The sequence below is a fragment of the Elephas maximus genome, chromosome 19 (assembly GCF_024166365.1).
Source record: "Elephas maximus indicus isolate mEleMax1 chromosome 19, mEleMax1 primary haplotype, whole genome shotgun sequence".
Taxonomy (NCBI): domain Eukaryota; kingdom Metazoa; phylum Chordata; class Mammalia; order Proboscidea; family Elephantidae; genus Elephas; species Elephas maximus.
This window is the reverse complement of record NC_064837.1, coordinates 37,842,872-37,859,424: the sequence shown is the minus strand read 5'-3', so window position 1 is coordinate 37,859,424 and position 16,553 is coordinate 37,842,872. Positions and strand designations below refer to the sequence as shown.

The 16,553-nt window shown below is 42.4% G+C and overlaps 1 protein-coding gene across 6 annotated transcripts in view; it reads left to right on the top strand.

The window, feature by feature from the left end:
- Nucleotides 1-16,553, top strand: part of ANKFN1 (ankyrin repeat and fibronectin type III domain containing 1) — a 463,794-nt gene that overhangs the window by 159,952 nt on the left and 287,289 nt on the right. Inside the window, exon 1 of one of the 6 annotated variants that reach the window (XM_049859422.1) lies at nt 9,643-9,685. The exons of the other annotated variants lie outside the window; for them this stretch is intronic. The gene's annotated coding sequence lies outside the window, so the exon portion shown is untranslated. Of the gene's footprint in view, nt 1-9,642; nt 9,686-16,553 lie in introns of those variants that run through there. 6 annotated transcript variants of the gene reach the window in all.

Sequence of the window (16,553 nt, the reverse complement as noted above, 5' to 3'; positions counted from 1 at the left end):
TACAGCATAGTAGAAAGAATATTAACTACAATTTGTTGAGTGCTTAACATATCTGGACACTGTTACATGCAGTCTCATGTAATCTTCATGACAGCTCTACAGTACAGATACTATTATTATCCTCATTTTGGAGGAAATGAATGCACAGAAAGTTTAAGTAACAGGCCTACAATCACCGGCTAGAGACCGATGGAGCCAGTATTTAAAGCACTCCATACTCCTTGTTTTTCGCCACTATGCTACACTGCTTTGACTTGGGACTCATGCCAGAGCACGTCTTGGCTCATTTATGAGTTCGGTGACTTGGCTTAAAATCTCTCTAAGCCTCAGTTTCCCAGTCTGGAAAATAAAGGCAATAATACCTGCTATATTAGGACTATCTTAAGGAGTAGAAGAGATTAATATACCTGACATGCCTTCAACTTTTGGTAATCACTCTTCGAACAGTGTGGCAAGTACCTGACTTTGGAAGCCAAGTTTTTTATGTCCTACTCTCAGTTTTGTACTAACTCTTGGGCTTCTGATCCACCTCTGTAAAATGAAAAGATTGGGGTATGGAAGTATTCCCAGTACAATTTATACCATGAGCTACTGTGGGACTCAGAAAAGGGAGACAAAAAAGATTAAAAAGAAAGTGAAGTCCACAGATTCTCTTATCACAGAGGATAGAGCAAAAGGGAGACAGTAACAATTTGCCAACGAGCATGATGACACTCACTATTCAATGGCCTTAACTAACCTTTACCTAGGACTAGTTAAAGAAGACTATAACCTGTGTGTTTTCCATTGATGCTCGTGGCAAATATATAAACAGTTTCAAGGAGATTCTCCACTCTCCTTCTGTTTCTGAGTGTGCAGCTCCTTCTTCAGTCTCATCCTACCAGGTATATTTAGGGTCCAAAGCATTTGGTATTAACCCACCCCTGCCCCATCCCTCCCCACACACACACCATCCATTTAAATTACTTAAAGGAAGTAACTGACTTGCAGATGCAATTTAACTGATTACCTGCAATTATGAGTATACATCTGACATCCAAGCTAAGCTCTGCTCTGGGTTTCATGTGAGGATAGCCAAAAATAGATTTATCTAAACCATGGTGGCCGAAGAATTATCAGACCAAATTTAAACTTTTATATATTCGACTTTCCAATGTGACTTCCTGTTTTGCAGAAAGGAGCTTGAAGAAATAATAATAAAAGAAGGCTGATACTCATTTCTGTTCACCAAGTGACTTGTTCCAAACAACATTTTAATGATTTAAGTGTAAATGAATCAGAAGCATATGGATTAGATTTCCCTTAAAATACACAAGGATTTTTAAATGAGGGAGAGTGGAATGAAGAATTTCCCCAAATTTAGTGCTCCTTGGAATTGCCTTTTCTAATGTTATTAAAAAATTGGTGTCGGTGGTAGGGCGGGGGAAGGGGTGGGGTGGGGTGGTGATTCACTTTGAACTGCGTATTTGGCAAATGGGGGTAGGGCACGGAAAAGGTTTCTAACATCTTCTTTAAAAGGGGATCATACTTCTCCTTGGGCATCGAATAATTCATCCCAACCAGCATTTTTGATGAGTTAAGTGTAAATGAATCAGTAACATACGGATTGCATTTGAAATACACATGGGATTAAAAAATGAAGGGAAAAAGGACTTGGTAAAGTATGTCTGGGGTTTTGCCAAACCCATAAATGTTCAAAAATATCATTTGAAACAATTGATGAATCCCTCCCAGGCCCTGCCAGCCTCACCAGGCAGAGAAGAAGAACATGGCTGCTTGTGTGGCTATTCCAGGCAGAGAAGAAGAACATGGCTGCTATGTGGCTATTCCAGGCAGAGAAGAAGAAAATGGCTGCTTGTGTGACTAATTCAGGCAGAGAAGAAGAACCTGACTGCTTGTGTGACTATTTGAGACAGAGAAGAAGAGCATGGCTGCTTGTGTGGCTATTCCAGGTGCCTCCCTCTTGAACAGCAGTGGGAGCAGCCATGTTTCAAAGAGTCTCCCTTGCCTGATGCCTGGGTCACTTCCTAATTTTAAGATGGGCTTTTTCTGCACCCTTTTTGAGTAAGAAAGGAGGACAATTTATTCCTCTTTTCTGAGAACAAGCAGAGATACGACATTTGGCAGTTCAGCTATTTGCTTTCCAAGATAAACATAAAAGACAATTGAACAGAGATTGGAATCTGCCCCCGAATGGAGTCTGCCTCTTGTGTATACTTTTCAGTTACCTCTTTTGGTACCTGAATAAAGCACGTGGTGACCTGGTGCACAGTAGCCTTCACCAGCTCCAAAACCTGTGGCTCCCACATTTCAGCTCCATGGGCCTCTTTTTCTTCCTCTCCTCCCAGATGCCATATTTTGAACTTGATATTGTCTATTCAACCAGCTGCAGATGCTGAGAAGTCATTGATTTCCTCATTTCATTATTAATCAGAAATGCCACCATAAGAAAGCCAGCATAAACACATTCAGTTGATAGAATTTTAGCTAAAAGAAAGAAAATATGTTTCAGTTATCCTTTGCGACCTGATTCCAAGTAGCTGGAGTCTGGAGCCCTGGTGGTGCAGTGGCTAAGAGCTCAGCTGCTAACCAAAAGGTTGGCAGTTCAAATTCACCAGCTGGTCCTTGGAAAATCCTGTGGGGAAGTTCTGCTCTGTCCTGTTGGGTTGTTATGAGTCGGAATCGACTTGACAGCAATGGGTTTGGCTTTTTGGTTTTGGAGTCATAAATAGCTCTCTGACTCCAGTGAGCGTCTTTGACATGTTGGAAATGTCTCAAAGAAGCCATTTCTCCCTGCATGGATCCCTAAGGGACCAGGTTCCCAGATGGGAAATCATTAGCCTAATAGGTCTGAAAGGCAATTCAAGAAGAGAGATTTTCAGAGCAGCTTCAATGGAATTATCTAAGTCCAAGCCCTCCAGGAGTCCTGAGATCATGTTGACAAATCTTTCCCAAATACTAAGCAGGTAGAAAGACTTGGTAGCTCTGAGAATCATCTTGGAGAGAGGAGGAAGCATACCAGTGGGTCCTTCTCTTCCCGACACAGCGATTCTGATTCCTTCGAGTGGTCAGGGGCCTCTCCCTTTCACTTGGTGGTGCCTGCTGCTCCTCATTTCGGGCCCAGGGCCATCGGCCTGTTCCGCTTAAGACCTCTGTGAAGACTTAAATGGTTTCAATCCATCACAGCCACCCAAATACCTATTTTATTTTCAAGAAAATTAAGTGTGTGTTTTCAGGGCTTGTGAAAGGGCTTAAGGGAAAACTGATTTTATGATTCCCCTGCTCTGTTTTTGACAGTGGGGTAGGGGAGTGGAGTGGGAGGGAGTGATTATATGGAGATCTGTATAAAAATTCAGAAGTTAATCTTTGCACGTCAGGACTTGAGCAAACATTGTTCTGCGCGTTTTTATCGGAGTAGGTGGGAAGCCGGTGCCTTTAGTAACATTTGGAAATAACCGTGCTCTATAAATCCCTGTGAAGCAGACAAATTTCTGGCAGATGTCATGGGAGCCTGATCATCTTCAGACAGCCATGGAAAGAGCTTGACATTAATGAAAACGCACAAATGAGATAATAAACGAGGATGGAAGAACCTTTTCCAAACAAACCTGTGACCTTTTTTTATTTTCTCTCTGCCCCACCCCCCCGGAACAGTAACTCTGCCAGAGTCCCGAAGAGACGAATCACAATAGGATTGACAATTACAGGAGAAAGGAGACTTTCCCCCCTTTGTCCGGCATACTTCTCTGTGGTCGAGCACAGAGCGAAGGTGCTCTTGAAACAATAGCAGCTCTTTGAAAGGAACTGTGTCTGTGGCTCATGTCCATTTAGGGCTTGAATGACCAAACGTCAGCAGAGAGGTTGAGTCCCTGGGAGCTTGCATATATACGCTTCGTTGTCTACTTTCAGGAAAGCAATCAAACCAGGGGCACCGAGGCATTACAGTGGGGCCACTCAGAAACCAGACAGACAAGTTCACAGGCCATCGCCCAGGAACCTCGGAAGGGCTGACATGAGATCGATTGGCCATCCTGGGCCATTCAGCAAACAGTTTACATAGGCGGCCTGGGTACTGGGTTTAAACTAAATGAAAACTATCGGGAGAATTTCCTATAAAGTGGACTTGATCTATATTAGGGAACAGGCTAATTATAGGGATTGGCATATATGGAATCAAAGTGAAACACTATATGAGACTAGGGAGTGGTGGTCTTTTATACCAGGGTGGTCTGAAACCGGGGTTTAATGTATGTACAATATACAAACATTTTTGACAGACCATTAACACCTATAATCTTGTAAATATTTGCAATTTTCTAGATCATAAATATGACTGCATAAGCAGCTCTTTCAGAACATCATTTATACACCATTAAAGGTTAATTTACAAGTTAGTACCTTATAGAAAGAAGATATGTGGACTTTATGCGAACTTTCTGTAAAGGGAGACTGGTGTCTCCACAAGCAATTTGTAGCTCTCCTGTGGGTCTGTCTGGGGTCCTATTCAAAGCACTGTGTGACTCCTTTTCATCAGCTCATGTTCACAGCAAACTTAATCTTCTGTTTTGGGAGAAAAAAAATAACAGAGGGGAGAGAAAGATTTGAAGTTTTAGGCTGTCCTTCCGAGCATCCAATTGTTTATTTAAACAGTCTCTCTTGACACCAGTCTCATTTGTCACAGCCCCTCTGATACCTGCTGTTGTACCTTAACCTCCATCCCAAGGGGTTCCAACGGGTCTAGATTTAAGGACCTCTCGGAGAGGCCAACCAACAAGGGAAGTCTGACCTCCAAGGCTGCCATTGTGTGACATTACATTTTGTAAAGATCAAAGAGAGAAAGGGAAGGAGGGGGAGTGTCTTGTGTGGGACTTTTTTTCTCCTCCAGCTAGACAAGCCGGGACTTTCACTAAAGATGGCGATAGGGACCCAGGTTCCAATAGGAACTGTTCATAAATTATTGGCAATGGAAAGGAGCTGGAGCACTCTGGGAAAAGAGCATCTCCTCTGTGCGAGGGCTGGTAAATGTGGGTCAAATCAATGATGAGAGAGCCACAGAGTGAGGCCAAGTGACCACAGCGGATTTGTGTTGTCTGTAAAGAGGCTGAACTGTGTAACTTATCCAGTGCGTCGGGGCCTCTTTTTCTCTAGTGAAAGATTCCATCGGTATCATTGCCCTTCTCCTGAAATATAAACAGCTGGCTGCGTGCCCCCTGCATGCCTGGCAGGGGCGTTTTTCATGCATTGTAAGCCTACTCTGCCTTTTAGACCTCCCCACCTTAGTGGAATCTCCGTATTTTCCAGCAGCTCTGGTTTTCAGGAGCTCATTAAGGCACTGGAAGCAAATTTCAAGAAGTTTGCAGAGTCTGCTTACACTCCCTTCCCTGCTTTTTCTGTTGATTTGGGAAAACTTCCCAAGCATATCTGATTTTCCCTGTGCTCTTAAGCCCACTCAAGCTCAACCCAGGTCTATAGATAACAAGAGAGCTCTCTCCTACACTTGCATGCCTTTAGCATAGCATGGCAAAGACAGCACTGAACTGGGAGTCTAGAGACTTGGATTCTAGTCTTAGCTCTGCCACGATCTCACCTTAGAAAAATGACAGTCTACTTGGACTTCAGTTTTCTTATTTGTAAGTGACTACATTAGGTGGTTACCTAAGATAGTCTCAAAGTTCCCTTCCATAACTCTTATTCTTCCTTCTCTGGTTCCTCTTGTTTAGGACCCATAAAATCTATTACTACTCTCTTTCCTCTCCTCCCATAGTTTTTTTTTTTTTTTTTTTTTTTGCAGTGAACAACATTACTCTCCTTCAAACCTTCCCCCTAGCCTTCACGCTCTGGTTATGTCATCACATGCTTTTTAACTTTTTTTTTTTTTTTATGTTGTAGTTGTTGTTGTTCCCTGATGTGGAGTCAGCCCCCAACTCATGCTGAACCCATGCACAAAGGAATAAAACACTGCCTGGTCCTGTGCCATCCTCATGATCGCTTGCGGATCTGACCATTGTGATTCATAGGGTTTTTGTTGGCTGATACCCCCACCTAAATCATAGCTCGCTGAACAGTTTCCATTGCCTTTCTCCATTCCACATTTACATTTCCATACTAGTTCCATACTATTGAAAAATAAATGTTGATATAGGCTCATGGGTTTTGTGGGAATTAAAGATTCCCAGATATTCTGAGAAGAAACTCAAGATTTGAGCAAACGGTGCAATGTTTAATAAATTCAGGGTTTTAGGCTGTGGCTAGAGATTTGGGGAGCCTGAATAGGACCATCAGAGCTTGGAGGCCAAGATAGGATTGTATATGCAAAGTAGTCAGTCAAAAGGCATAATATTTGATCATTGGAGTGGGGGGCAGCTCATCCCAAAAAACATGTTATAACCATAAGGAGTATGCAGTTATTGACTTTTCTCTGCAACAGAGAGGTTTTGGTAAAGGATGAAATTTCTTTGACATTTTCAACTGTACTTGAGTCATGCATGAATAACACTGTTTATCTGAATTTGGGGTCTCTTCCACTTTTTTTTTTTCCCACTTAGAAATACAATAATTTCGAAGTCTGCACTCTTTATTGGTCTTTTACTTTTTGATTTGAAGTCTCAGGGCTAGGCTCCATTGTACCAGTACTGTCTTAGACCATCTATCTACCAGTGAGATTTTGACCTACAATTGAGTCTAATTCCATGGTCTCCGAGACCACCTTTATTGAATCTTCATGAGCTTTTATGCCTCTTCCACCTAAACACTTCCATCCTACCTTCCTCTTCTCCCCCTCTCCCACCCTACCGCCTTTGGCCTCTGCCTTCAAAGTGGCTCTGTCCTACATATCTTTTGCTCAGAACTCTGTTCTCAGCTGTCCCCGGTAGCAGTTAACTAAGGTGATAACTTACTCTCTGTACATTGGGGATTAACTGCTGGGTTAACCTGTTAGCTGTACTTCCTGAGGGTCCTTAAGCCCTTGTCTTTTCCTGTATGAATTGAGATCACCAAGCACCTTAACCCTGGTGGCGTAGTGGTTAAGTGCTATGGCTGCTAACCAAAGGCTTGGCAGTTCAAATCTGCCAGGCACTCCTTGGAAACTCTATGGGCAGTTCTACTCTGTCTTATAGGGTCGCTATGAGTCGGAATCGAATCGACGGCACTGGGTTTCGTTTTTTTTTTAAAGCAATGTGTCAGGCTACAAGTCCTTAGTTCACTGTAGACATTCCTTCAGAGAACTGTAATTTCATATTATGTCCTTGGTTTTTGTTGAGTGTCAGTAGATGAAATAGCTATATGAAGAACGTTTCTGTATCTTTTGTAAATTTGCTGTTGAAGATCATCTATTGTGTTATTCGGTGTCCCTTATGTAAGGAGATGTGATCAATTTTTTTCTTAGAGTTCAGTGCTAAAAACAAACAAAAAGTTCATTGTCTCTCCCAATGCACTATGCTTGCTGATGCTTTTAGTAGGTGTTAACTACAAAACTCGAGAATATTAGAGGAGCGATTTCTTAATAACTCAGGAAAGAGACTCGTCACAGTCTCCTCTCCTTTCTGCCTTAGTTACCAAAAAGTTCAATTCCAAGAATCTCACTCAGTTGTCATTGCTTCCTTATCCTAGGGTTCTGGACTGGTCCAGCACTCTTCTTTCTTCCTCCTCTCTCCAACACTCAGTTCTTGGTCTCTTACCCTTGCATTCACACTGTTCTTTGTGGAAAGAAGGAGAGTTAAAATAATATGTTACTTTTCTCAAGTAGTGTTGTACTTTGCAGAGGTCTGCTGGTGAAGGAATGCCTTACCTCAAAATCTATCAAAGGATGGCTTGTAAGAGGCTCCTCCAGACAGGGTTTAAAACAAACAAAAAAAAATTTCTTTGAACAAAGAAGTTTAGGAAGTATCATATATTCCAATTGCCTCGTGGAGCTTCTCAGAGAAGTAAAGAAAACAAATGTATTGGAACACACAGTCCTTTCTCATGTGGTGCCCAGAAGAGCTTGTATTCTACTGGGCACCACTGAAGAACTTCTGACTTAACCCAAATAATGGATTCCAGTGGTGGATCTTTCTGGTAGTTAGGCCAGAAAGTAGAAGTGATATTGGGTCAGTGAGGAGGTGGAGGGTGGTCTCACCTGCTTCCCACTCTTCTTCATCACCCAGCACTTCAAACCTAAACTTCTCAGCCAGATATTGAAGGCCCTCCACCGCTGGCCTCTTCAGCTGATCCATTCATCCCCATCAACTCACACAGCCTCCCCACCAATCCTAACAGGCTGAGATACTTACTAATTATATTTGGACCTTTTGAATAAAAGCAACTGCAAACCCTTTTGGAGAAAAAGAACGTATTGGCTCATGTAACTGGAAGACCAAGGGTGGGCTGAAGGCATAGGTGAATCCAGGGACTTAAATAAGTCATCATACCTGCTCCTTTCTCCTTCTCTTGGCTCCACTTCTGATCTTCCATTGACTTCATTGTTAGTATCTTTCTGCATGTTGGGAGAGAAGGCCACTAACTACCCAAGTCTTAATCCTGCAGACAGACTATCCAAAAGGAAAATAGTTCATATACCAAATAACATGAAGGGGCTATGGCTGGGCCTGTTTGCAAGGTCACATGCCTATCCCTGGACCAAGAGCTGAAATCAGAGTGTTATGTAGATTGATTGGTCTGACTTGAGACAAGGACCCTATTTACTCAAGGAAAGGTTAATGACAGAGAAAAAACTGCAGGTCCACCATATGGATACCAACACATGTCTTGTTTGTTGTAGACCAAACCCACTGCCGTCGAGTTGATTCCAACTCATAGCAACCCTATAGGGCAGAGTAGAACTGCCCCATCGAGTTTCCAAGGAGCGCTTGGTGGATTCGAACTGCCGACCTCTTGGTTAGCAGCTGTAGCACTTAACCACTACGCCACCAGTGTTTCCATTTGTTGTAGACATGAATTATCCCATTTTCTTTAAAAATATCTTCCTTAAGGACAAAAAAATAAGAGCCTTATTTCACTGGACTTAAATCAGTCTCATACATGCCATCACTTTGTTGTCACCTACAATATTCTCACTTACAACACTCTCACTTACAAGCTCTCACGTTTCTTCCTATACATCTCGTCTCCACAGCTAGTCTGTAAGCTCCTCCAGGACAGGAACTATGGTTTTATTTTCTACCCCTCCCTCTCCCACTTGGTACTCTTCACTTAGTCATTCATTCTGCAAAGTTTTTATTGAATAGCTATCGTGTACCAGGAACTCTGCTAAGCTTTGGGAACAAAAAAAAAAAAAAAAACTAAAAATACAATATACTCAGATGATGATTAACAAATAACTGAACTCCATTCCATGTGACTGTCGTACCACTATGAATAGACTTCATCCTCTCAGCCATAAGCATTGGTAATATTTTTAATGAGGTAGTTATATATATCCTTGGGCAAGTCATTTCCCCCTTCTGGCCCTCAGATTCTTCACATGTGAAATAAAGAGATTAACAGGCTGTTCTCCAAGATCTAAAACTCTAGAATTCTAAGTCATGGACAACTGTGTAGCTTGGACAGGAAAAGATACTATTTTTTTTGTGTTCTTCCTTGTTTATCTCATTCCAATTTAGGCTACATCTGGACTCTCCCTCAATATAAAAGATGAGAAGAGAGAACAAAATTCATCCTTGCTCCCTTTACTACATTTCGCTTCCATGTAAGTTGGATGCATCATTTTAAAGCCATTCACAACCTTTCTGGTATGTTCATTGTAATCATTCATATCATTATATGTCCTTGCAATTTACACAACCCTCCCAAACAACTCTTTGAAGCAAATGAGGAAGGAATCATCCTGTCCTCATTTTACAGATGAGAAAGCTGAGGTTGAGATAGAACTACTTGTTTGTCCAAACTCACTGAGCTGGTGTGTGTCCCAGGATGGAGTCAAGACACTGCCTCTTTCAACTACAAAGGGCTGTAAACCAAAAACCAAAGCAGTTGTCACGGTGACACCAGATGTGTCAGGGTAGAACTGTGCTCCATAGTGTTTTCAATGGTATTTGGAAGTAGATCTCCAGGCCTTTCTTCTGAAACACTTCTAGGTAGACTCGAACCTCCAACCTCTGGGTTAGCAGATGAGCACGTTAGCTGCCTGCACCACCCAGGGAGTCCACACAAGGCTGCAGCAAAGCCTGAAAGATTGATTCAGTTTATGCCATTAAAAGCCTGGGCCCCATGAGAACAAAGTCTGTGAACTTCTTAGGATATTTAAGTAAAAATGGCTTTGGTGAAACATAGTTTTTACCCACAACATAACAAGGCCTTTGGCAAAGAAACAAGGAATACCAGGAACACAGTGTCTGAAAGGAAAATGTAGCAGAATGCCACATATATCAAGCTGCTCTCACGGTCTAGGGATGAAAGAAATTAGGGCAGGGGAAAATCTCACCATGTTTGGGGCCCTCCATTCTGTGAAGTTCTCATTCAGGTCCTTGCAAAACCCAGCCATGCTTTCCCTCATTCCCCTAAGCCCTGCCTTTCATTTTTTTAAACCCAAGTGCCTGCAAAGAGAAATCCAATCCACATGTTTCTGATTCATTTACACTTAACTCATCAAGCTGTGTTTTGGAGAAGCTATCTGGTGTCCAAAAAGCTTTTGGAGTCTTTTCTTTTTTTCCTTTCAATAAGGCATTGAAAGTCTTTTTTACCAGCATGTTCATGCTTGAGTTAAGCTCGTGTAAACAAAAGACACCCAAAGAAGCCTATGGAGATGCAGGCCCAAATCTACTCAGAGACCAAGAAGGCCACCTCTGGTTAACAGGGTCTTTCGGGTTTCATGGTCATGGGGAACACAAAGGGAGCCTGAAGAAGTTGGAGACGGGGCAGCTTGCCCAGAGCCAGGCCTATGTAGCCTACCACAAGGACCAGTGAGAAGCAGACAGGGCCAAAGACTTGAGGTCAAGGGTTTTCCCCATCCCTTCCCAGCCATGTTTACAAACAGGGTAGAAAATCAGAACTGCTGGCTTGGAAGGAGTCAGTTACCCCACGGAAAGAGAGCTCTGGTCACAAGGCAAGTAGTCCTAGCCACCCTCATCCCTCACCTGGACTGCTGCATCAGCCTCCTAACTGATAGCTCAGCCTGTGCTCTTGAACTCCAACAACCTAGACTCCACTCTGGTAGAAGCCAGGGTAATCATTTACAACATTAATCAGATCATGTCCCTGCCAGCATAGAAACTTCCAGTGGCTTTCTGGAGTGCCTTGAATAAAATCCAAAATCCTCGCCACGACCAAAGGATTCAGGTTAACCCAGCCTCACCTGCCCCTCCAACCTCATCCTTACTGCCCATCACCATCCACTACTGCAGCCCAACAGCTCCCATCCTCTGGCCTGAACATGCCAAGCTCATTTCGACCTCAGGGTATTCTCATTTGCTATTGTCTTAGCCTGGGATGTTTTTCCTTCAGAGAGCCATGCACACAGCTGGCTCCATCTCATTATTCATTTCTTCATTCAGATGCATCTTTTGTTATCACTCCAGCTAAAGTAGTACCTCCACCCTAACCTGTGAGCAGCTCCTCCAAACAAAGGAAAACTAAACAAAGACTACCGGCTCTTTAATGCTTAATTTTCCTTAGTACTTACTCTCCTTGAAATTATCTTCATTATATCTTTATTTAGATAATTATTTCTGTTGACTCCCATCAGAGTATAAGCTCAGGAGATCAAGAGCCATTCTGCCTTATTCACCTCTGAACCTCCAGTGCCTAAAATAGAACCTAGAATACAGGGTAACCACTAACCACTTCCCATAGAGACAACTCTGCCTCATGAAGACCCCATGTGTGTCAGACAAGAACTGTGCTCCGTAGTGATTTCAATGGCTGATGTCTCAGAAGATGGAAGGTCTTTCTTCTAAGGGACCTGTGGGTGGACCTGGTGAAGGTCCCTGCCTCTGCCCTGGATAAGGTAGCATCAGTCAGTTGCTTTCAAGAATCTGGCCCTTGGGGCAGGTGCTATAACAGTGTCTTAGTCATCTAGTACAACTGTAACAGAAATACCACAAGTGGATGGTTTTAACAAAGAGAACTTTATTCTCTCAGAGCCCAGTAAGCTACAAGTCCAAATTTAGGGTGCCAGCTCCAGGGGAAGGCTTTCTCTCTCTGTCAGCTCTGGAGTAAGGTCTTTGTCATCAGTCTTCTCTTGGTCTGGGGGCATCTCAGCACAGGAACCTCAGGTCCAAAGAATACCCTCGCTCCCAGCACTGCTTTCTCGGTGGTATGAGGTACCCCTGTCTCTCTGCTCACTTCTCTCTTTTATATCTCAAAAGAGATTGTATTAAGACACTATCTAGTCTTGTAGATCTCATCAATATTACTGCCACTAATCCATCTCATTCCATCATAGTGATAGGATTTACAACACATAGGAAAATCACATCAGTTAACAAAATGGTAGATAATCATACAGTACAAGGAATCATGACCTTGCCAAGTTGACAGATATTTTGGGGGGACATAATTCAAACCATGACAAACAGGGACTAGGAAGCCTAAAACAGACTGCTGAAGGAGCAGCTTCTGACCCAAACCTTTAGAGAGTGTTGGAATGCTAAATGCTACAGAGGCAAGCTGGGACCTGACACCTGCAAAGGGACCAGAGAAGCTCATGGAGAGGCAATCAGAGCCAGGTAAACTGAGGCTCACATTCCAGCTCTGGCATTTACTGTGTGCCTTTGGATAAATTGTTTACCCTCCTGAAGTCCACTTCCCCATGTAAAATGGGGCTAATAATATCTAATTCACAGAGTGTTATATAGAATGTATAAAGTACCAAATATAGGATCCAATGTAAAATGGGCATTCAATAAATGGTATCTACTGCTATCAGAAACCTTGGCGGCCTAGTGGTTAAGTGCTACAGCTGCTAACCAAAAGGTCAGCAGTTCAAGTCTACCAGGCACTCCTTGGAAATTCTATGGGGCAGTTCTACTCTGTCCTATAGGGTCGCTATGAGTTGGAATCAACTCGATGGCAATAGGTTTGATTTTTTTATTGCTATTGGAGGAGTCCCTGGGTGGTGCAAACGATTACCACGCTTGGCTGCTAATCAAAAGGTTGGTTCAAGCCCACCCAGAGGCTTCTCGGAAGAAAAGTCTGATAATCTACTTCTGAAAAATCAGCCATTGAAAACTCTGTGAAGCACAGTTCTACTCTGACACACATGGGGTTGCCATGAGGGGGAACTGACTCAAACGACAACTGGTTTGAGTTTATTCTTACTGGGGAGAACAGACTTGTAATGATTCTGAGGGTGAATCAGAGATTCATAGGAAGAATCAGTTTTGTTACAATATCAGGGTAGGTCCTTCTCCAGACTGGTGTGAGCTGGGGAATTCCTCAGGGGACGAATCTAACATTTACATCGTTAACTGAAGACTGATAAAGGGAGATGCAAGGAGTTAGTGGAATACCATGTATGAGGGATACTTGGAGGGATTTTAATTCCACACTTATCCTGGTTATCTGTGGAAAAGATTCTTTCGTTTGTTTCCTTTAAATCCCTGCCTGGGAAAACTGATAGATGATGCTTGAATTGGGCCTCTAGCTCAATAGTCCAAATATATATATATTTTTTCTAAATATAGCTGTTGATGCATCTTAACAACCCAAGTGTTATGGATTGAATTATGTTCCCCCAAAACATGTGTTGTAAACGCTAACCCAGAACCCTGATGGCGTCGTGGTTAAAAGCTCAGCTGCTAACCAAAAGGTCTGCAGTTCGAATCTACCAGCTGCTCCTTGGAAACCCTTGCTCATAGGGCAGTTCTACTGTGTCCTATAGGGTCGCTATGAGTCCTAATCCACTGGCAATAGGCTGTTTTGTTTTTTGTTTTCATGCCTGTGGCTATAATCCTACTTGGAAATGGGCTGTCTTTGCTATGTATGAGCAGGATTAGTGTAAGGTGTATCTTGAGTTAATCTCTTTTGAGATAGAAAAGATATTAAACAAGAAAGCAGAGCAGAAATGGGGAAAGAGAGATGCCGAGCCACATGAAGATTGCCCAGGAGCAGAAGCTCAGATGAGACAAGGACCTTCCTCCAGAGCTGACAGAAAAAGCTTTCCCATAGAGAGAGCACCCTGAATTTGGACTTTTAGCCTCCCAAACTGTGAAAAAATAAATTTGTTTGTCAAAGCCACTCACTTGTGATATTTCTGTTATAGCAGCACTAGATAACTAAGACATCAAGCTATCACTATGATACAAACAAATTTTAACTTCTTCAGGACACTTGAACATGTCTGGCACTCTAACCCTAATATTTTGATGTTTTTCCCAATTTTTTCCATTTACATATGATACAGCTAACCTTGGTGGCACAATGGTTAAGTGATCGATCAGCTGCTAACTGAAATGTTGGCAGTAGAAATCCACCATTGGCTCTGCGGGAGAAAAGACCTGGTGATCTGCTCCTGTAAAGATTACAGCCTAGGAAACCCTAAGAAGCAGTTCTACTCTGTCCTGTAGGGTCACTATGAGTCGTATTGACTTGATGACACACAACAACAACATATGTGATCCAATAGAATGTGGAAATTATCAAACAACATCATTAATGTCACATATTAGTAAAATTTTGCTAAAGATCAATCAAAAGCAGTTGCGGCAGTACAACAGGGAACTGCCAAAAATGCAAACCAGATTCAGAAGAGGACGTGGAACGAGGTTATCATTGCTGATATCACATGGCTCTTGACTGAAAGCACAGAATATCAGAAAGATGTTTACCTAAGTTTTATTGACTATGCAAAGGCATTCAACTGTGTGGATCGTAACAGACTATGGATAACATCACAAAGAATGGGAATTCCAGAACACTTAATGGTGCTCATGTGGAACCTGTACATAGACCAAAAGGCAGTTGTTCGAATAGAACAAGGCAATACTGGGTGGTATAAAATCAGTAAAGGTGTGCATCAGGGTTGTATCCATTCACTGTATTTATTGAATCTGTATGCTGAGCAAATAATCCGAGAAGCTGAACTATATGAAAAAGTACAGGGCATCAGGATTGGCAGAAGACTCATTAACAACCGCAATATGCAGATGACACAACCTTCCTTGCTGAAAGCAAAGAGGACTTGAAGCACTCACTGACGAAGATCAAAGACTACAGCCTTCAGTATATATTACACCTCAACATAAAGAAAACAAAAATCCTCACAATTAGACCAATAAGCAGCATCATGATAAATGGAGAAAAGATTGAAGTTGTCAAGGATTTTATTCTACTCTGAGAAAAGTAAAAATAGTTAACATTATTGTTCATTTAATATGTGTCAGAAACTGTGTTAAATGTTTATGTACAAAACTATCTTTTATCCTCACAAAAGCTATGTAATGCAGTTAGGACATTTTCAGTTGCATTACCGCAAGCAACTGACTGATTTAACCAAAAAGGTATGGAATAATTTTGTCTTCCAGGTACAGCTTGATTCAGGGCCTCAAATGATATTTACTTTCTCTCTATGCCTAGACTATGACTCCTCTATGTTTGCTTCATCCTCAGACTTGACTTATTTGCCCAAGAGTCTGGGCCAGGGCATCATTGCATCTCACTGACTCTCACCGAGTCACATTTCTACAGCCACGGGAACACAGCTCTTATTGGCTAGATCTGAGTCACTTCAAATAGCACCCAATGCAAATAAACAGAGAATGGGGTCGAGGGATGAACCCCAAAGGAAATTTGGGGTCCTATTATGACCAGGAGAATACTTAATAGATAAACCAAAAAAAAAAAAACAACAGTGTTTTCCTCCGTGTTTAACCCTTTTCTTGAGTTCTTATAATAGTGGTCTCATACAACATTTGTCCTTTTGCAACAGACTAGTTTCACTCAACATGATGCCCTCCATTCTTTGATGGTTACAAGGGTGGGGAAGCAGAGAGAGGGGAATTCACTAACTAGATAGTAGACAAGAATCATCTTAGGTGAAGGGAAGGACAACACACAATACAGGGGAAGTCAGCACAATTGGACTACACCAAAGGCTAAGAAGTCTCCTAAACACAACCAAACACTTCAAGGGACAGAGTAGCAGGAGCTGGGGTCTGGAGACCATGGTTTCAGGGGACATCTAGGTCAATTAGCAAAACAAAGTTTATTAAGAAAATGTTCAGCATCCCACTTTGGTGAGTGGCATCTGGGGTCTTAAAAGCTAGGGAGCAGCCATCTAAGATGCATCAATTAGTCCCAACCCACTTGGAGCAAAGGAGAATGAAGAACACCAAAGTCAGAAGTAAAATATTAGCCCAAGAGACAAAAGGGCCACATAAACCAGAGACTCCATCAGCCCAAGACCAGAAGAACTAGATGGTGCTCGGCTACCACCAATGACCGCCCTGACAGGGAACACAACAGAGAGCCCCTGACGGAGCAGGAGAAAAGTATGGAGCAGAACTCAAATTCACATAAAAAGACCAGACTTAATGGTCTGACTGAGACTGGAGGAACCCCCGAAGCCACAGCCCCCAGACACTCCGTTAACCCAGAGTTAAAACCATTTCCGAAGCCCA